The sequence below is a fragment of the Puma concolor genome, chromosome B3 (assembly GCF_028749965.1).
Source record: "Puma concolor isolate L17-30 chromosome B3, mPumCon1.1.hap2, whole genome shotgun sequence".
Lineage (NCBI taxonomy): Eukaryota > Metazoa > Chordata > Mammalia > Carnivora > Felidae > Puma > Puma concolor.
The window spans coordinates 7,436,698-7,458,015 of record NC_141672.1 but is presented as its reverse complement, the minus strand read 5'-3'; the positions used below and the strand labels follow the sequence as shown (position 1 = coordinate 7,458,015).

General features: G+C 47.7%; 1 long non-coding RNA gene across 1 annotated transcript; it reads right to left on the bottom strand.

The window, feature by feature from the left end:
* Window positions 1–7,712: 7,712 nt before the first annotated feature.
* On the bottom strand, window positions 7,713–19,587 carry LOC147579721 (uncharacterized). The gene is made up of 3 exons (XR_015251795.1): window positions 19,388–19,587; window positions 16,781–16,908; window positions 7,713–8,838 (listed from the first exon to the last, which is right to left on the bottom strand). It is a non-coding gene; the product is annotated as an uncharacterized LOC147579721 (long non-coding RNA).
* Between the last annotated feature and the right edge of the window lie 1,731 nt (window positions 19,588–21,318).

Below are 21,318 nucleotides of genomic sequence, written 5' to 3'. Positions count from 1 at the left end.
CCAGGACGAGGCGGGGTTTGCGCCAGGCCTTTGCAGATCAGATAGGGAGGAGCCTTCCAGACCAGAAAAGGGAAGAGAGAAGTTTGCAGGCCAAGCGAGCAGCAGCGAGAAGGAAGGCATCAGGCCCACGGAGGATCCAAGCTTTCCTCGGGAGCCTTCAGTGCAGGGAGCCAGTGCCGAGGGGCCGGAGGTGAGGCTGGCAAGCTGGGCGGGTCAAAACCACCCAGGGAACTTGGACTCAAGCCTTTAAACGGTCGAAAGCGTGGCACATACCTTGCAAGTGGCCCCTCGGTCCTCACCTCCCAGCCAAAGTTGAGTAAAGAGGAAACAACCATTCCCTGTGTCTCTTTCTGGAATATTTACACATATCACAGCCTATGCATGTGTGTACGTGCGTCTGTTTTTATTGCACGCATTGCACTATAAATCTGTTGATATCTAACCTGGTTTCAGGGGAGGCTTAAGCAGGGGGACGACACAGTCACTGCCATAAAACGTCAAGGACCTCAAAGGGTGCTAAACGAACACCAGGCGGGAGCTTGGGGAGAGCGGGGGCGTCCGGTCCCGTGGAGCCCCACGTCTGGATGCTTCTAAAATCTTCCTCAGACCCGGAGTTGTATGAAATGTGTCTCTTACTCGTTTTTTTTTTTTTTTTCCTGCTGTGCTATTTACTTCCATTCATAGAGTAGCTTCAGTTCAATAAATGATGTGTTTGCCATCAGAACAATTTGATTCTCATCCTAATTATAGCAACAAGCCGCTTCCCCTCAGCATATTATGGGTGTTTCATTATTTTAAATTGTTATCTCCCATATTAATTACAGAAACAGTTGATCTTTTCTGATAAGCAGGCAGCTGCAAATTCCCTTTTTATGTCTCATTGTAATAGGTGAAGCATCAGGTAAAAATTAAATCAAACTCTAATACAAGTCATGATGGAAGTGCGTGTGGGTTGCAATGCGCCGTCCGCCGGGCCGGGACTTGCTGTTTTGCAGAAGCTTGGAGCTGTCTGGCTCAGCCCGCAGGCAGGACACACCCTCCAGTTCCCTCGGTGCTGCTGACCAAGGTCTTGTAAAATGAGTAAATCAGCTCCTGAAACAGGGAAGGTCAGAGAGAGGGGTAACACCCTGCCCTGACCCATAATTAGGGCCATCACTCACCGGAAGGAGGGGGCAGGGTGGTGGGACACAAGTGTTCTGGGAAAGCCTCTCCCTGCAAGGAGAGAGGCCAAAGGCTCAAGTGACTCACCTCCGATGTTCCCGATTACCATCAGGAGTGGGGACAGGTGGGGCCATCCCAGCTCAGAGCCCAGAAGCCTGAATATGCCCAGACAGGCCACCAGCCCTCCCTTTCCTGGTGCGGTCGGGTCACATGTCAAGGCCACCCTCAGGGGCAAAGACAACAAGATTCTGAAGGAGTGGCCTCCATTTGGTGTGACCACCCAGCGATGAGCTGGGCCAGCTCCAGCCCCAGCACCTTCACGGTTGCCCCCCGACAGGTCCACGAGTGGCTGAGCCATTTACATGTGGTGGTTCATTTCCTCATTCCCGTAGGTTGGTCAGAGGTGTGGAAGGAGGCGTTTAAAATAAACGAGGCAACAATAACAACAAAACTCAAAATGCGACGGATTGAAGGCAAGGCAAAGAGTGAAGCAAAATCACGGCGAGAGAAGACGGAGAACAGTGTATGCCAGATGGGCCTTTATCGGTGTTATGGCGGAGTCGGAAATTTAGTTCTGAGCTTCCCAGAAGCCAAAGCAAAGAAGGAAACACGGCTATATGACCGGTAGTATCCAGAGAAGATAAGTCACTCAAGAGAACTCAAGCCTAAGGTAAATCTCTCCAGGATGTCCTCATGAAAAGAACAGTGCACTTGGGGCTGACAGTATCCCCACCCATAATTCCATAGTGAGCCTGGTTTTCAGCATCCCTATCCCAAGCGGAGGTCATAACACCAAAGTCTACTTCCATTAAAGGCCTTGTACAAGCTACAAAGAGCCAGAGTCACCGTCGGTTTGATCTCGAACGTGGGTCCATCTCAAAATACGTCTGCAGACTCCTGGAGATGTTTCTGTTGCTCAGAACCACAAGAACACGCGAGAGACATTTGTGGCAAAACTGAAATTTCGCATGTCTGGGAAGCAAGGAGAGAAACCTTTGGGGACTTCAAGGTCAGTGTATAAGAAGGGAAGTGATGCGAATAATCCCCTTCCTGCATAATATTGGCAAAGCACAGTGTTGAATGGCCTGCTTGCAGCTCTGTCCAACGGAACCTTCTGGGTTGATGGAAGTGTTCTCTACCTGCACTTCTCAGGCTGGCTGCCACCACGAGTGGGTGTTGAGTACTTGAAACGTGGCCAGTGCAATAAGGAAACTCAACTTCTAATTTTATTTTTAACCAATTTTTGAGACAGAGAGAGACAGAGCATGAGTGGGGGAGGGGCAGAGGGAGAGGGAGACACAGAATCCGAAGCAGGTTCCAGGCTCTGAGCCGTCAGCCCAGAGCCCGAGGCGGGGCTCGAACTCACAGAGGGTGAGATCTTGACCTCAGCTGAAGTCGGTCGCTTAACCCACTGAGCCACCCAGGCGCCCCGCATTTCAACTAATTTAAGCTTAAGTTTAGCGATCCCCACATGGCTGGTGGCCGCCATATTGAAGGCACAGGTCCATTCACTTCCGCTGTCCCACTGTGGCTCTTCACCCTCACAAAATATGGTGGGAACATGGTGGATTCCTCAAATGCCCTGATCCTTCGTCATTTGAAACAATAACTTTTATCTCTTCCTAAAGGTCAAACAACACTTAAAGGCAATAGTTTGCAATATGTTCAGTGTTAAATGCAATACAGATACTAAATAGGTCTAAACACCCCGGAGTAGGGATAAGGGGACAGGCCAGGTGCCTCTCAAGAGAAAGCCGACCTCAAGCTTCCTGCCTTGCCCCTCCTGTTTGCTGAATATCTGAGAGTGTGGATGCTTAAAAACTCTGCCCCAAGCGTTATTGCACCATCCCTTTATTTTTAAGCCACACAAGGGCCCCTGATCGCCCATAGGATAAAATAAAAGCTGTCCAATGGGACATTCAAGTTCCCTCTTACTCTGCCTTCGGCTCCAGGCCACCTGCCTCCCTGAGGTTCCCAGACATCACCGGCTGCCTTCGCCCATCCCGGATGTCTGTTCTCTCTGGGCCTTTCTTCACCAACAGCTCTTTGTCCAGACCACTGTCTCTGTTCGGTCCTGAGTCACTTGGGCTGAGCCAGCCCTGCTGGGTCCACTCCCTGGTCTCTGCACACGTTCCACTCATGTGCAAGGATCGATTTCCCTGACCACCTTCCCATGACATGAGGTGCTGCCGGGGGTTGGAGCCCAGCCCTTACAAAAAACTGTTGCTCGCATGTATTAAGTTCTCACTCGGCTTCCAGCACTTGTTTGGAAATGCCCTCATTTCATCCTCAACAATGCATCCCGGTAGCCGCTGTGGCCATCTCTATTTTTACCCCTGTGAGGAAACTGCAGTAGAGGCAGGTTAAGCGATGTGCCTGGAGTAACACGGTTTCTAAGCGGCAGAGCAGTGCGGTCTGGCTTCACACAGATCGAATTCACGGGCCAAGTCTTGACGTTCCTCTGCTCCCAGGATCAAGCCTAATGCCTGGCACCCAAGAGATCAACAAATAATGGTGGGTTGGACTCTGTAAGCAAAAGGGTAAGAAGCTGAGGGATCCCCAGGCCAGGCCCCCAGGGTGCTGGGCGACCCCCTCCTTACACCTCTGCTCAGTCTCTCCTTAACGTGGACCCTCGGCCCGGCAGGGTCAGGCTCATTGTCCAACACCTCAATCTCCAATGGTGTGTGCCATGCCCCGGACCCTGGACCTGTTCCCACCTTCCCACTTCCCTCTGGCTCTGCACGAGTGCAGTGATGTCCTGCTTCCCCAGTGATGTCTCCTGAGTCCTCCAGACCTCATGATTCCTCACCTGCCCTTGGAGCCCCAGTTCCAAGGGGGTGCACTGGTCATCACCATGGACTACTCCGACAGGACCTTGTCTGCATGTGATTCACCGAGTGCTCCCCCAAGTCCTAGGGGGGCGGCCAATGTGGTCATCTTCATGTTGCCAAAGGAAAGTGAATCTCAGAAAGATGTCTGCCGTGCAGCTAAAGCTTGACAAGGTAGAGATTCCAGTCTGTGCTTCTGTTTCTAGACCGAGATGTATGTAAGAGACACAGGGCTTGGCTGGCTGGTGTTAATCAATTAGGCCAGGTTGGACTTCCCTGTCGTTTTCCAGCTGTGCTTTTCTCTGCACATTTTTCTTTATGTTGGTTGTCGTTCTTTTTTTTTTTAAATTTTTTTTTTCAACGTTTATTTATTTTTGGGACAGAGAGAGACAGAGCATGAACGGGGGAGGGGCAGAGAGAGAGGGAGACACAGAATCGGAAACAGGCTCCAGGCTCTGAGCCATCAGCCCAGAGCCTGATGCGGGGCTCGAACTCACAGACCGCGAGATCGTGACCTGGTTGAAGTCGGACGCTTAACCGACTGCGCCACCCAGGCGCCCCTGGTTGTCGTTCTTGCAATATTTTATTTCATAACAAACTTACATCATGTACCTCTTTGTCGGTGGGTGTATCGTTCATGGAAGAAGGGTCTTTCCTTTTCTACCATATGTTCTCCTCTACTTTTTCTGAAACGCTTTCCTAGTACGTGGTATGTTCCACTTTCCCCTTAGCTCTGCTATGGGTGCAGTGGCCGTGCACAGGTTGAGTAGACCAATCATCAGAGTTGGGGGCAGAGCAGGAGGCGGTGAGGACTGTGGCAAACTCAAGAGGGCACGCTCCATCCAAAGGGCATATCTGAGGGGCGTCTGAGGGTGGTTCAGCTGGTTCAGCACCCAACTCTTGATTTCGGCTCCCATCATAATCTCACAGTTTATCAGTTCAAGCCCCGTGTGTAGGGCTCTGTGCTGGCAGCACGGAGCCTGTTTGAGATTCTCCGTCCGTCTCTCTCTCTTACCCTCCCCTGCTTATGCTCTCTCTCTCTCAGAATAAATAAATATTTAAAAGGAAGGAAGGAAGGAAGGAAGGAAGGAAGGAAGGAAGGAAGGAGAAGAAAGGAAAGAAAGAAAGAAAGAAAGAAAGAAAGAAAGAAAGAAAGAAAGAGAAAGAAAGAAAGAAAGAAAGATGGGGCGCCTGGGTGGCGCAGTCGGTTAAGCGTCCGACTTCAGCCAGGTCACGATCTCGCGGTCCGTGAGTTCGAGCCCCGCGTCAGGCTCTGGGCTGATGGCTCAGAGCCTGGAGCCAGTTTCCGATTCTGTCTCCCTCTCTCTCTGCCCCTCCCCCGTTCATGCTCTGTCTCTCTCTGTCCCAAAAATAAATAAACGTTGAAAAAAAAAATTAAAAAAAAAAAAAGAAAGAAAGAAAAAACTTGCCCAAAGGCTTAGCCTGCTTGAGATTCTCTGTCCGTCTCTCTCTCTTCCCCTCCCCTGCTCACGCTCTCAATCTTAGAATAAATAAATATTTAAAAGGAAGGAAGGAAGGAAGGAAGGAAGGAAGGAAGGAGAAAGAAAGAAAGAAAGAAAGAAAGAAAGAAAGAAAGAAAGAAAGACAGACTTGCCCAAAGGCTTAAGGTATCTTGAAAATTACTAGCTTGTAAATTACTTTGCAACATAAGTATCACCTCCAACACCCTGCCTCACTTGAATGATCTACCTCATCCACTTTATCAGTTACCACCCATTCTGCTAATTTCCTACCTCCAACTCAACCCTAAAGCCCTTGAGGGCAGGGAGGGCAGGGGCGCCTGGTGCTTTCACAGCCCACAGTGTGGTGCTTCTCACTAAACCGAGCTGTGGGCATTTTTCTTGATGCACTCTGGTTAATTGGTGTCACTCCCTCCACAGGGACTACGGGAGCAGAGAAGGACCTATTTCCTAATATTCTGCCAGACGCGCCTCTTTGTACAGATTCCTGGAGACGCACATCATCAGATCTGATCTCAGAGCTTCGCAACAAGGCAGGCCCAGTCCCCATTTTAAAGATAAGAACGTCGAGGGGCGGCAAAGCAGAGTCATCCGTGTGTCACACGTCAGCATACCCCCCGCGTCTGCTGAAGTCTCTAAAACAATTTTCTCCCCCTACCTCGTGCCCACACAAAAGCCAACATGTTCCCAAGGATTCTGTTTGAAAAGATGTGCTCCAGTTAAGCGACCTTTGGAAGAGCAAACGTCGAAAGCATGAGTCAAGCGCAGCCGCCCTGATGGGAGTTTGCGGCCGCCCGAAGCCGGCAGACTCCTCATCGACAGAGGGGCCCCGCGCATCGCGTTGCGCACAGGTGAAAATTCTCCCCTTAACAGGCGGAAAGGCAAATCAAACCCTTTTGGGAGGATTCCAATTCAGAGACTCGTTAAAGCGAATTTCTCTCCACCAGCCAGGGCATGTCGAAGAGACAGCGGAGAAGCGACAAGTGCCAACCTGGCTGGTCAATTGAGGTTTGTCCCTCAAGAGCATATGAATTGGGGTCACGGCAGGTCGAAAGGGAGTGCTCTGGAGCCCAAAAACTTCCCCTTGGCATCAACAGCCTCTGCCTTCCAGAACCCCACCTCACAGCCCTCCAAAGGAAGCTGCCTTTAAAGTAGGACTTGTGCCAGAACATGAGCTAGGAATCTTAAGTCCTGCTCCCGATAGTGCTGTGTGGCACTGAGCACATTACTTAACCTCTCTGGGCCTCTTCGTCTTTATAATAAAACCTGCACATGGCAGGGGGGGAACGGGCATGCGTCTAAAGACACTTCTGGTTCCAGATGATCTCATGGCTCCAGATCTCATTGAATTCTTCCCAGACTCAAGCTCTGGTGGTGGCCTTAGTGGCTTCCTCTGGATGCCGGTCTTTTTGGCACGTTGTTCCTCCTGGACACCTAGACATAGAAACCAGGGTCCCATTCCAAGTGCTTTATAGCTATTAACTCATTTCATCTCCACAATTCTATTACAGGGAAATTGTATTACAGGGAAACTGAGGCATAGAGACATCAAGCCTCTTGTCCAAGGTTCACACAAGGATTTGCCCAAAGATTCTAGCAAGCTACAGCCTGGGATTTGAACACTGGTCAGTATGGCTTCGGAAAATTACTCTTTACTACCAGATTAGTGGTCCCCAAGCTTATCTACACCTGAGAACCACCTAAGGGGAAGCTTGGAAAATTTCCAAAGCGTAAGCCGTACCCCGGACCAATGAATTCATCATGTCTGGGGGTGGCATGGAGGCATCAGTGTTTGGGGAAACTCCCCAGGTAATCCCAAAGTGCAGACAAGTTTGGGGACGCCGTACCATCTGATAGCCTCCCTCCACCGTGGTGTGTGGGAGATGAGATCATGTAGCAGGCGAGAGGCATGAGCTTGGTCCTGGCTGTGTCATCACTTGTTAGACGTGTGAGCCTTCACAAGGCACCGGGCTGTCCCGAGCCTCTGTCTCCCACCCTGACCCAGCCCGGCTGCTGTCTGTTCTGTCGTTAGCTCAGTGATCTTGAGTGAGTCACCTGATGTTTCTGAGGCTTACTTTTCCCATCTTGAAAATGTCTTTCTAAAACCTATCCAGCAGGGTTCTTACAAAGGCAAAGGAAACAAAGTGCCTGGAGACATAGTAACTGCTCAAAACAAAACAAACTACAATGTATCTGACAACAGGGCTTAACCCCAGCAGTGTCAGATACACACACACACACACACACACACACACACACACACACAGGGGTACACACAGGTCAGACCACACTCACACACCCCGAGTTCAGCCGGCACGGACACACACATTCACACACAACAATGGCAGGAAGGTAAGTCTAATGCAACTCACGTATTAAAAAAAAATAAATCTCTGAAAGCTTATTTTTCATTTGCGTTTTGCAAAGAAATCATCAGAATCCGCCCCCTTCCCCCATCACCTTTGTCCCTGGCTACCCGTTTGTCTTGAAGTTCAAAGAAGAGATGAACTCAGCTGCAAGTGCTTTCCTGGATGGACTGATGGGTGATGACGGTGGTGGTGGTGGTGAGGGCTCTTTCGTAAATTTGAAACATAAAAGTGTTTTCATTCTCTGGCCGTCATGACAACCTTGTGAGAGTTGGAAATGAGAGTCTCGTTCCTCACTGAAATCGTCTTCCTCAATCACAGGCGGTCTTCACACTTGTGGGCTGTTATTGTAGGGTTGCTAATGAATGTTGATCTTCGGCGAGGGCTCCCAGTAGCGCGTTCTTTTAAATACAGCGGTGATGTCCTAAGTCACAGGAAGGTTTCAAGTAAGAGGATGACATACGTCTTCCTTGGGTGGTACTCTTCATTACGATTGTCTTTTTGCCAACAGAGTTAATGGAATGATCCTCATTCAGTTTACTAGTTGATTAACGTCACATACCAGAAAATTTTCATCCAGTATTACGATGGCTCCTTGCTCCCTCTCCATTGGTCCCTTCGTGCTGAGGAGTAATTCTTCTAAGAACCCCTTGAACACATCCCCAACTCCCAAACCTTGATCCTGCTAAGTGATCATCTATCTCCGTCTCTCAAGCTCCTTTTGTCTTGACTGTTTCAATGACCGTCCAGTCCATCCAGCCCACCGCCGCCAGAATATCGTTTCAAGCGCGGACCCGGTATTGTCCTCTTGATTTAAAACCTCTTCTGGCTTGCCGCATATATAAGGAAAAGCGCTGAGCAGAGATCCCTTAGGGATCTGACTCTCCTTCAAGCCCTCACCAGCTCCTCGAACTCCGGGTGATGAGAGTTTTCAGTGTTGTCTGAGAACGGCACGCTCTTTTGCTCTCTGATGGCTTTGCTGCTGTAGTTTGTTTGCCTACACTGAGAAAGGAGGAGTGTAAATTAATCTGGAGCAGCGATGATATGTGTGGTCTTGGTAGGTACTCTACATACATCATCCCTCGCCTACCAAAAGGACCCTGTGTCCTTCAAAAGGAAATGCTAAGTGGCCCTGCTCAGTGCCGCGTTCCTGGAGTCTTAAGGAGTCGTCCTCTCTCTTCCCTGCCCACCATGCATTGAGCTGTATTGTAACACTGTGTCTTTTTTTTAATGTTTATTCATTTTTGAGAGAAAGAGAGAGAGAAAGAGAGGGGGTGGGAGGGTGAGAGAGCACAAGCAGGGGAGGGGCAGAGAGAAAGGGAGGCACAAAATTCAAAGCAGACCCCGGCATGGGGCTTGAACCCATGAACTGTAAGATCACGGCTGAGCTGAAGTCGGTTTTTAACCCACTGAGCCACCCAGGCGCTCTGTAACACTGTGTCTTAAGCCAGGTTTCTGAGCTGCAAAGCCTGAAAGGACATTCTTTTGTAGGTAATCTATTGAGGGAGAGCTCCCAGGTAATTCCTATACAGGAAGGGGCAGGGCACAAGGTAGTTCAGGGAAGATCTGGTTTCAGCTGAAGCCCGCTCTCACACTGATTCCATGAGGAGCTCTGGAGCGTGAGTTATCCCACTGTGAAGTCAGGGGCTGGGCTTCTATGCCCCCAATCAGCTACTCATTAGCTGTAGACCACGTCCTGATTCACAGGTGACAGGAGGTCTAATCCCATAGGCATCACCGGGCAGGACAAGTCCATTGGTCATGATAATTTCCTGGAGAAACACGAAGCTGTGAGCCATTATCAGCCAGTCCCATGGCAGCTGAGGACGGCCACACCAATCTGGTAGGAGTCATTGGTAGAAATCTACCTAGAGCCTCTTAAAAACTATGCTTTTTTTGGGGGGGGCGCCTGGGTGGCGCAGTCAGTTAAGCGTCTGACTTCAGCCAGGTCGCGATCTCGCGGTCCGTGAGTTCGAGCCCCGCGTCGGGCTCTGGGCTGATGGCTTGGAGCCTGGAGCCTGTTTCCGATTCTGTGTCTCCCTCTCTCTCTGCCCCTCCCCCGTTCATGCTCTGTCTCTCTCTGTCCCAAAAATAAATAAAATGTTGAAAAAAAAACTATGCTTTTTTTTTTCTTTTTTTTTTTGGCCCGGATCCCTTTCATTAGCCTGTAACACCCTTGAAAGCAGATCAGCTGAATGTGAATGTGCCTTCTTCATATTAAGTCCTGGGAGTCAAGCCCAGTATTTTTTGACATGTAGTAGGAACACTGTATTATGCTGAGAGAATGACCCATCTAGAGACTACCTACACTCGTCAGAGAAAGGTTCTCAGTTCTAAGAATTTGGTCCTAGATTTCCAGAGGCTTACTGTCTATGTGGAGAGATGGGGCAGATACACAGAAAGTCTGTCTGAGGCTGGGTTAAAACAGTGACATGTACGGGGACCTGGGTGGTTGAGTCGGTTAAGAGTCTAATTGTTAGTTTCGACTGAGATCATGATCTCATAGTTCGTGAGACTGAGCCCCACATAGGGCTCTGCACTGACCGCATGGGCCTTGCTTTGGATTCTCTCTCTCCCTCCCTCTTTCTGCCCCTTCCCTGCTCATGCTCTCCCTTTCTCTCTCTCAAAAATAAATAAATAAATGTTATTATTTTTAAATGTCACTAAATTGAGAGACAGAGAGCGTGCGAGCAGGGGAGGTGCAGAGAGAGGGAGAGAGAGAGCATCCCAAGCAGGCTCTGCCCCATTGGCACAGAGCCTGATGCGGGGCTTGAACCCACAAACCGTGAGATCATGACCTGAGCCAAAACCAAGAGTCAGATGGTTAATGGACTGAGCCACCCAGGCAACCCAATAAACTTTAAAAATACTATTTAAAAAAATGACGTGTACAATATTGAGTTTCACCTATGGACTAGGCATTGTGCCCGGTGTTTACCACATTGAGTACAAACTTAGTGTATTCTCTGAGCAAAATTGTTGATGAATGATTAATGACCATGTTACCCACTCCCCTGACTTCCAAAGGAGAATGTCCCTGTGCACTAAGTTATTTCAAGGACTCTCTTCGGTGGTAAAGAATTTGGGAACCAGGCAAGAAGAGAGAATATGGAAAAAAAAAAAAGCCAGAAATGATCACGTGACAGAGCTAAGAGAGCGGATGGAGAAGAGATTCAGGCATGATGTGCATGATGTGTGGGTGATGTTTGGAATTGCAAACAGAAGAGTAGAAATGTTGAGAACTAGCTATTGAGGCATCGAAAATGTGACGTTGATGGAAGACGTGGAATTTTTAGGTACCTGATGTATATTGGTTCCGTATTGTTCCTTCTCTCTTTGACATTTCCTTAAGAGGATAGATAAGATAGGAAGAACTTTCTGGTACCTTTTAGTTGCTGAGATTTGCCTGAATGTAACACTATGCTGAGACAGCATCATACGAGGCCTTGGAATTTGAGTTATACACACAACCTCTCATTTCATGGTTATTGGCATTCGTTTTTTTTTTTTTTAATTTTTTAAAAAAAATTTTAGGGGCGCCTGGGTGGCGCAGTCGGTTAAGCGTCCGACTTCAACCAGGTCACGATCTCACGGTCCGTGAGTTCGAGCCCCGCGTCGGGCTCTGGGCTGATGGCTCAGAGCCTGGAGCCTGTTTCCGATTCTGTGTCTCCCTCTCTCTCTGCCCCTCGCCCGTTCATGCTCTGTCTCTCTCTGTCCCAAAAATAAAAATAAACGAAAAAAAAAAAATTAAAAAAAAAAAAAATTTAATGTTCATTCATTTTTTGAAAGAGAGAGAGAGAGAGAGCATGAACAGGGGAGGGGCAGAGAGAGAGGGAGACACAGAATCTGAAGCAGGCTCCAGGCTCTGAGCTGTCAGCACAGAGCCTGATGCGGGGCTCGAACTCACAGACCGCGAGATCATGACCTGAGCCGAAGTCGGACGCTCAACCCACTGAGCCTCCCAGGCGCCCCCATGAGAAAGTGACTGACACCCAGAGAGGTTAAATAACGTGCCTGGAGTCATCCAGCTGGCAACTACTGATTCCAGGGTGTCACTCCAAACCCTGCCCATTAGATTCGAAATTCACAGTCTGGTAACTGTGCCACAAAGCATCTCTGATGAAGAACAAAGCGGATGCCGGCCCCGTGAGAACCTGCTTGGGGGAAATTCGGATGGACTGTAGGCCCACGGTCTTGAGGACGGAGTCCAGAGGAGGGAGACTTCTCTGTGGCACGAAAGCTAAAGCCTTCTGAGAGCACCTAGAGTTTGCTCCAGGCCTGAGTCTGAATCCAAAATCTTCATCCAGGTGGGCTGATGGCAGACACTGTCTGGGAACATACAAGAGAGAGTTCATCGAAGATAGACATTAAAAGCAAGAGAAAGGCATCGCCCTGCTATTTCACATAACACTACGGTATTTTGTAGACTCGAAACTAAGATCGACTGATTTCTACACCAAAAGATTAATTCACTTCAAGAACGACTGAGAGGTATTCTTTCTCATTTGCCTCGCACGACACCAAATAGCTGGTAAGACAAGCGGGTTTGACTCTCCTCTCTCCGGTTTTGAAGTTGTATTGATAGAGCCATCAAGCTGTCATTCACAGGCTCCGAAAGAAGCGGTGTTTTCCTTCCCTGAACCATCCTGTTGTTAGAGATGCTACTCCCCTGTTTCAACAGCTTAGAATTATGTCAGGAGCTAGATCCCACTTGGAATAAAACCCTGAAATCGCTTTATTCTTCAGTTGCGAGGAAAGCCGAAGGCACGAGGAAATGGTAGAACCACTGAATCAGATGTTGCCAGCTGCCAATTGCGTGACCCTGGGCGAAGCGTCTCCTCTCTTGCGGGCTTGGTTCCCTCCTCTGCAATGTGGGGGCCGACTAATCCTTCCCCTTCCCCCTTCGTAAGATGGTGAGAAAGATGAAATTAAACAACGGGTAAAAGCGGGCTTCCTAATCTATGAATTGTTGTACACATGTAAGTGGTTGTTATTAATTACAGTTTGGATTAGAGCATAAGGTGCTTTACCAAAGCTTAAATAATAAGCACCTAAAGAATCAGGAGAAATATTTATAGAAAAGATGTTTGCTTTCTCTTGCGTGTGTTATCAATTGCTTTCAACTGGTATTTTAATTAATAAGGTGTGTGATTTTTTAATTTAAATAAGATTAAGTCTCTGGAAGAAATAATAGCAGAGGAACATGAAATATGTAATAAAAAAAATCCTAACAATGGTAAAGATGAAGTGGTTATCTAGAAACAGAAAGATTCTTGTTCAGCCTTGGAGGGGATTGTACTGATTAGCTCTATTGTTAAGGTGCATTTTTTTCCACTTTAGATAATAGTCACTTATTTTCATATTCCTTTTAGGACTTTACATCTTTTCCACATTCCAATGCATTTTTTCTTAAACATTTTCCAACCATATTCTATGGCACAATCAGGAAGCAGATCGGGAAAATAGTGTAGTACATCGCGTGTCCCAAGGAGGCATCTGAAGAGTTCCTTTAGAAGCTGGCAATGATTCACCAGGTCAATCAGGTCAGAAAACTGGAAATCACTTTTCACTTCTCACTCACCGTTCACCTTCGGTCACAGAAGAAGTTCTGTCTTCCTTACGTTTCCAAATTCCCTTCCCTCTTCCCCGTTCTGATTTTCCCAGCCTAACGCAAACCCTTGCAATCCCTGCAAAGACATTTCAGTGGTCTCCGAAAGGATGTGCAGCCTCTCTCCTAACCATCCCAGACCCTACTGCATACAGCAGTCAGAGATCTTTCAAAGAGCACATAGAAATGCTTCCATTTCCAACAAGGAATAACAAGGAGAGCATTTATTCTCTCCTGAACAGATAAAATATAGGAGACAACAGTTTTAAGCACAGAGCAAAAAAGCAGGCATCCTTGAGATATGGTCAATAAATAAAGCGAACCCTGTAATTTCCCCCCAGCTTACTGCTTACGCTTTCAGGAAATGGGGACACTGAGACAGAACCCGTAGTCTCACATCCAGGTCAGTGGAAGCAATGAAGCTGGGAGGCCAGGGGAACACGACTGCCAGAGTTTGCAGGACACCTGAAGGGGAGAGCTGAGAAGGATCTCCCTCTAGTCTTTTTTTTAATTTACTTTTTAATGTTTATTTATCTGAGACAATGCGAGAGACAGAGTGCAAACAGCAGAGGAGCAGACAGAGGGAGACACAGAATCTGAAGCGGGCTCCAGGCTCCGAGCTGTCAGCCCAGAGCCCGACGCGGGGCTGGAACTCACTAACCGTGAGATCATGACCTGAGCTGAAGTCAGACGCTCAACCGATTGAGCCACTCAGGTGCCCCAGATCTCCCTCTAGTCTCAAGCAAAGTGCTGATTGTTATACCCAAGGCTGGAGAAAGAGCCACTGGAAAGGACTGGAGGAATCAGTCCTTGGAGCTTACCAGAAATAGCTTTGGTTCCCATACGCCAGAGTGGAAAACTCGTAATTCAGAGTATCAGGTAGAATATTCAGAACAGTTTTACCCCAGTAGTGGGGGGAATGAGCTCTGGACTAAACACTGCACTGGACCCACCTAATAACATTTAAAGAAGGTACAAAGACCCACGCTTTTTTCAGGTCACATAACCAGATCCTAGAATAATGTCCATAAGGAGTTATTCAGATAGAGAGATACTCAACACCTAATAGGGCTAAATCCACGATGTCTGGCACGCAATAAAAAATGACCAGGCATGCGAGGAAACAGAAAAATATAAGTGATGATGGGGAGAAAAATTAATCAGAATTGACCTGGAAATCTATCCATACACTATACATATATTACAGAATTAGTAGGCAAAGATATTAAACACTTATGATTACATTTCTTACATTGAGAAAGTTAAGTGAAGACATAGAAATATTAAAAAAAAATCAGATTCTAAGAGGTGAAAGCCACAGCATCTGTGCACCCTTTAAATCACAGCACGTGTTTCTGTTATGCTAGATGAACCAGTCCTAGAGATCTAGCATATAGCATATGCCTACAGGTAATAAGACCTACCGTATTGCACTCGTAGAACTTTGCTAAGAGGGTAGATTTTATGTTAAGCATTCTTATCACAAATAATAAATAAATAAATAAATAAATAAATAGGATGAGAGGAAGTCCTCGGAGGTGAAGGATAGGTTTATGGCACGGATTGCGATGCTAGCTTCACAGATGCCTACTTATCTCCAAGCTCATCACCTTGTCTAGATTACATATGTAGGTACGGCTTTTTGTATGTCAATCACACCTCAATAAAGTGATTTAAGTTTTAAGAGGATGATGTGGAAACCACAAGGTCTAAACTAGCAAACACAGTGAAAGGGATTAAGTAAGAGATTAGATAGTGCAGAAGGAAATATTACTAAACTTGAAATCAAGCTCATTGATCGTTTCCAAAATAGAACGCAGAGAAACAAGGTTGGCTTGGGGGTGGGGGGATGTGGCGACCATCAGTGAGCTGTGGACCAGCTTCATCAGCCTAACACGTGTGCAAGGAGAGAGAAGAAAGGGAGGGACATGGTGTCAGGACTTTAGAATTGCATAAGCAGTGACTCCAAAAAGTTAGCTTAAAAAGACATTTATTAGCTCATAGAGTTTCTGAGGGTCAGGAATCCAGGCGTATTTTAACTGGATGTTTCAGGCCCAGGTTCTCTTGTGAAATTGTGTTCAAGCCTTAGGCATCTGAAGCCTCCACTGAGGTAGGGTTTGCTGACGGCTCGCTCATGCGGTGGCTGGCCGCCTCAGTCACTCTCCACGCAAGCCTCCCTTTCACATGCTTGAGTGTCCTCACAACGTGGCCCCTCACTTCCGCCAGATCAGAGAAAGAGGGAGCAAATCATAAATCAGTGTATCCTGTAAGTTAATCTTGGAAATGACATCCCATCCCGTCTGCCATATTGTACCAGTCTGTGGCAGAGCTTGGGGAGAGACCACACGAGAATGTGACTATCAGGAGATAGTGCTTTTTGGGGTCCAACTTAGAGGCTGCCTACCATAAGGGCCTAGAGAAATATCTGAAAGAATAATGGTCTTCAGATTTGATGAAAACTATAAGCCCCCAGATCCAAAAGGCCCAACAAACCCCAAACATAAGAAATATGACAAAACCATATCAAGGCCCATCATAAACATATTGCCTAACATCAGTTATGAAGAGAAAAGTCTTAACAACAGCCAGAGAGATTCTTCTACACTCCATAGTGGTTAAAACTGACAAGGCTGATCACACCAAGTATTGAAGAAAATGTGGGGCAACTGGACCCCTCAGACACTGCCAGCGGACTATGCAAGGGTGCCACCATTTTGGAAAATGGTCGGGCAGTTTCTTCAAAGGTTAAATATATACCTGTCATATGACTGAGACATATGTTTACCCAAGAGAAAGAAAAACATATGTACATACAGAGATTTGAGAAGTGCATAGGGCAGCTTTATTTTTCACAGTTAAAACCTGGAAACAACTCCAATGTCCATCAGTCAGTGACTAGATACACACTGTGGTATGTCCATACAAATGGATTCCTACTCAGAAATGCAAAGGGACACCTGGGTGGCGCAGTCAGTTAAGCATCTGACTTTTGACGTCAGTTAAGGTCATGATCTCATGTTCCTTGGTTTCGATCCCCACAGTGGGCTCTACACTGACGGCATGGAGCCTGCTTGGGATTCTCTGTCTCCCTCTCCCTCTCTCTTGGCCTCTCCTCTACTTGTGTGCATTCTCTCTCTCTTTCTCTCTCTCTCTCTCTCTCTCTCTCTCTCTTTCTCTCTCAAAACTGAATACATATTTTTTAAAGAGAGAAATGGAAAGAGATGAACTACTGATGTTCAACACCATGGATGAATCTGGAGATAAATATGGCAAGTGCAAGAAGACAAATACCAAAGAGTAAATTGATCTGGTGATGGAAAGTGCATCCGTGCTCACCAGGGGGTGGAGCCCAGAGGTAGGTGGGAGGGAGACGCCATTTCGGGGAGTCAGAGTGTGGATACGTCCATTACCTTGATTGTAGTGATGGCGTCATGGAGAATGTCCAAACTCATCAAATTGCACCCCTAGAAAAATGTACAGTTTGAATGTCCATTAGACCTTAATAAAGTTGTTAAAAACAAAGACCACACCCAATATAGGCCTATCCCTTCTGCAGTTTGTGCTTTCAGTGGCTTCCTATAGCCCTTCGGGGTCTGGGCTTTGGAGAAGGGTTTGAGCCTCTTCCAGTTCCTGTTCCAGTTGTCCCTCTCCCTATCTCCCTGTTAACTGTTTGAAACTCCCTGCAAGTCCTGGACCATAACGCTGGCTCCCATCCCACCACTCCCATCACTCCTCCCCCCAGAGTGTTTCTCCCCTGTCCACGCCCCTCTGATAACTCGTTCCCACCTTAAGACCCCACTCAGCTTTTCCCCAACAGATCATTTCTGGGCCCCCTTCTTCCTCTCCTGCCTTTGGTTGTTGACCGTACTGTGTTCTACCTTCTGGTGCTTTCTGCAGCCTTCCTACCGACCCCACTCACTTGGATCACCAGGCTTTCAAGTCACTACTGTGATCACATCTAGTGGTAGTTGTCATAATGGCAAGAGTTCTTTCTGTCCCTGCAGTGCTTAGCATGACATTGGATACACAATAGGAACAAGGGATAGGTTTGAAATAATACATGAAGAAGATGATTTGGAGAGCTCCCCAGAATATGGCTGCAATAACCTGACTATCTGTGCCCCCCCCCATTCATATGTGGACATCCTAATCCCCAGCGCGATGGTATTTGTTGGTGGGCCCTTTGGGAGGTGAAGTTCTCATGAGTGGGATCATCACCCATGTGAAAATGACCTCAGGGAGCTCCCCGGCCATCTTTCCGCCATGTGAAGATAGAGAAAAGTAAGCAGTCTATAGCCTGGAAGAGGATCCCACAGAACCTGACCATGCTGATCCCTGATGCTCTAGCCTCTGGCGCTGAGAGAAAGCAATTTCTGTTGCTTACAAGCCACCCAGTCTGCGGCCCTCTGTTGTGGCAGCTCCAACAGACTACGGTAACGTCTTACCCAGAGAACCTCAGATTCACCGACGACAAGATCACGTTCGGAGTCTGGCAGAGGACCCGACGGGACAGAGTGTAAGTGCTACACTTCTCAACAGGATCATGGATCGAGGCATCCTGGAGTGGGCGAGTGTTCACTTAGGAGGGCGGGCCAAGGTCTGGGGGATGGAAGCAGGGAAAGAGGGGGAGGTGTCTTCCCAAGGCGGCTTAAAAAAACAACAATGCTTTTAAATCCCCCAAACAGCTGTCCGGTTAGGAAGATACGGTTTATAGTCACAATGCCTACGTTCAGCTCGCTGGTGGTGACGTAGACCAGCAGAACTTGCGTATAACATTCCAAGCCCGCGTTCCTGTTTTCATTCTGATGGGGCCAAATGGGCAATTTCCCGGGTCTGGGTACCCAAGGAGGTCAGAGTACTCCTTCCCTTCCCTTTCTTCTGTGGATGACTCTAAACTGTGTCATTGGACAGACACACCAGTGAAACATTCAGGGGCCAATGTCTGCCTTCCTCCCCCCCAACTCCGCACCATGTCTCTCTTTTGCTCAGAATTTCAATAATGAGCTGATGAGAAGGGTGTGAGGCAACACGTCTGTGAGTCTCCTCTGAAATCTTCTCCTGGTTATGTCGTTGTCTGCTCTTCAGCCCGGTGGACAAGGCAGCCATCAGGAGTGAGGAAGAGAGAAGCCTGGGCAACAGGAGCCAAGCAGCTGTGCCCAGACAAGGGGAGACAAAGGGCAGAGGCCAGAAAGGCCAAGGTTGGCGATGATTTTCACTTTCAAGAAGTTTATAGCTCATTGAGGCATCTGGCACCAAGCAGTCTGCTAAGACTCAACCTTTTCTAGAAAAGGAAAAAAAGAAAAAAGAAGAAAGAAAGAAAGAAAGAAAGAAAGAAAGAAAGAAAGAAAGATGAAAGAAAGAGAGAAAGAAAGAAAGAGAAAAAAGAGAGAAAGAAAGAAAGAGAGAGAGAGAAAGAAAGAAGGAAGAAAGAAAGCAAACAAGCAAGCTTTCCAAGCTTACCAGTTTGGATTCAAAACGTCAGGCAAGTGGAAAACAGGACTGGGGCACTCAGATTCAAATCAAGCATGAGATGCATGAGTTTATGTTTCATAAGGAGATGGAAAGGAGTGTTTAAAAATTCTTTTTTCTTACAGGAATCATCAAACATACATAAAAGAGAGGAAAGGATAAAGATCTTCACTCATCTATCACTTAGTTTAACCATGGTCAAAATTGTATTTTTTTAAGTTTATTTATTTTTGCGAGAGACAGACTATGAGCAGGGGAGGGGCAGAGAGAGAGAGAGAGAGAGGGAGACACCGAATCCAAAGCAGGCTCCAGGCTCCGAGCTGTCAGCACAAAGCCCGACGCGGGGCTCGAAATCACAAACCGTGAGATCATGACCTGAGCTGAAGTCAGAGCTTACCTGACTGAGCCACCCAGGCGCCTCCAAAATTGTATTTTTTAACCAGAGAGAATCAGGCAAAATCTACAGGTACATACCATGGGCACCAGGAGTTTGGAGGTAGAACAGCGTGGACAAAGAAACCCGCGGCTTTGGACTGTAAATCGTCCTCCCCTTCTCAGGGTGTACAACCGAGAACCCAGTTCCTTAACTTCTGGCCAGACTTCACTGCACCAAAACATGTGTGAGCATCTCCGCGTCCCAAGACCCTTGAGAAGTCAAGGGAGGCCCAGGGCTAGTCATACGTAGTACCTGCTCAGTAAACGGTGACGTTTTGCCATGGTTACCATGTTCAAATGCATCAGGCAACCATGCCCGGAAGACAAGAAATTGTAACTCAGCCCAAGTCAGGACAAAGGCCTGACTCTGACACATGTGGGATTTTCCCAATGTTTTCTTGGAAACAAGTAATCAATGGCAGAAAACCTCAAGTCCATGCATGTTACAGAGAAAGCAGATGTGTTTTGAATGGCAAAGAATGAGGAAGACAACAGTGATTTTTTTTTCTTTTTAATTCTGACTAATTTTACAGCAACCGATTAACCATTTGCTCTCTCTATAGCGTCTGTATTGTTCCAGCGCTGAAATCCTAAGGCACGCTGGAGGCAGCTGTAACCCCCAGGGGATGTTTGACAAGGTCCAAAGGCATTTTTGGTTGGAGAGAGTTTGGGTTGTCATGTTGGGACAGGAATGTTCCTGGCATCTAGTGGGTAAGGGACCAGGGAACATCCTCTACAATGCATAAAATAGCATCATCACCACCCCCAGCAAAATACTACATGAGTCCACATGTACTTACTACCAAGGCTGAGAACCTCTGAATTCGCTGAAAACAGATCAAGCTTTGGGGTCGGACAGCATTATATTGAATCCTGGCTATGTGGCTTACCAGCTCAACCCTTTTCTGTGAATGCCTCCACTACGATTTGGGGATGGTGACACCTTCATTGCAGGTCTGTCTGCTTCATTAAAGATCATCTGCGGGAAACGCTGACCTCTGCACCCGACACACGTAGGCACTCAATTCGTGGTGGCCGTTGCAATTTTGCATTGATTATTGCAGTTTTTGACATTGTGAGTAATAACCCTTGATTTCTTTTTTAAAACATTCTTGATGAGGGGCGCCTGGGTGGCGCAGTCGGTTAAGCGTCCGACTTCAGCCAGGTCACGATCTCGCGGTCCGTGTGTTCGAGCCCCGCGTCGGGCTCTGGGCTGATGGCTCAGAGCCTGGAGCCTGTTTCCGATTCTGTGTCTCCCTCTCTCTCTGCCCCTCCCCCGTTCATGCTCTGTCTCTCTCTGTCCAAAAATAAATAAATGTTGAAAAAAAAAATAAAAAAAAAAATAAAACATTCTTGATAAGCCCAGTGGAGAGCCAGATCCCGGGAGGAAACAAAGAAGGTCTCGAGTGGACCACGCCATCCCCTCCCGGAAGCTGGGTAGGAAGGATCAGAGACTGTCAAAGGAAAAGATGCCCGTGCGCGTACTGGAGGCGGGGCCGGTTATAAGTAGATGGGACTCCTGGTGGGGAGATGGAAAAAGTAGATTTTTGTCAACCATGGCACTGTTGATATTTGGGGCCAGATAATTCTTTGTTGCTGGGAGGACGCTGGACACTGCAGGGTATTCAGCATCATCCCACGCCCTCAGTGCCTCACGTCTCCAGACACTGTTGAATGGTCCCCAGGGGGAGTTGAGAACTGACATGGGCCTGCGATGGCAGCAATGCCCCTGTCCCTTCACCCTCCACCTTCAGCCCATCCCTAAAGCAGACATCACTCATTTGACGTGACCCTGTGCCACTGAGCACGGACCCAGGAATCTCACCATGTCACACCAGACAGCCCCTTAGGGATCTGTTGCATTAACTCTTCTTACCCACCCTAATGTGCACTCCCCTGTCTGTGCCGCCCCTTGCTACCCCAATATTTCCAATACCACCTGCCTCTCGGCGAAGTCTGGGGTTTGTTTT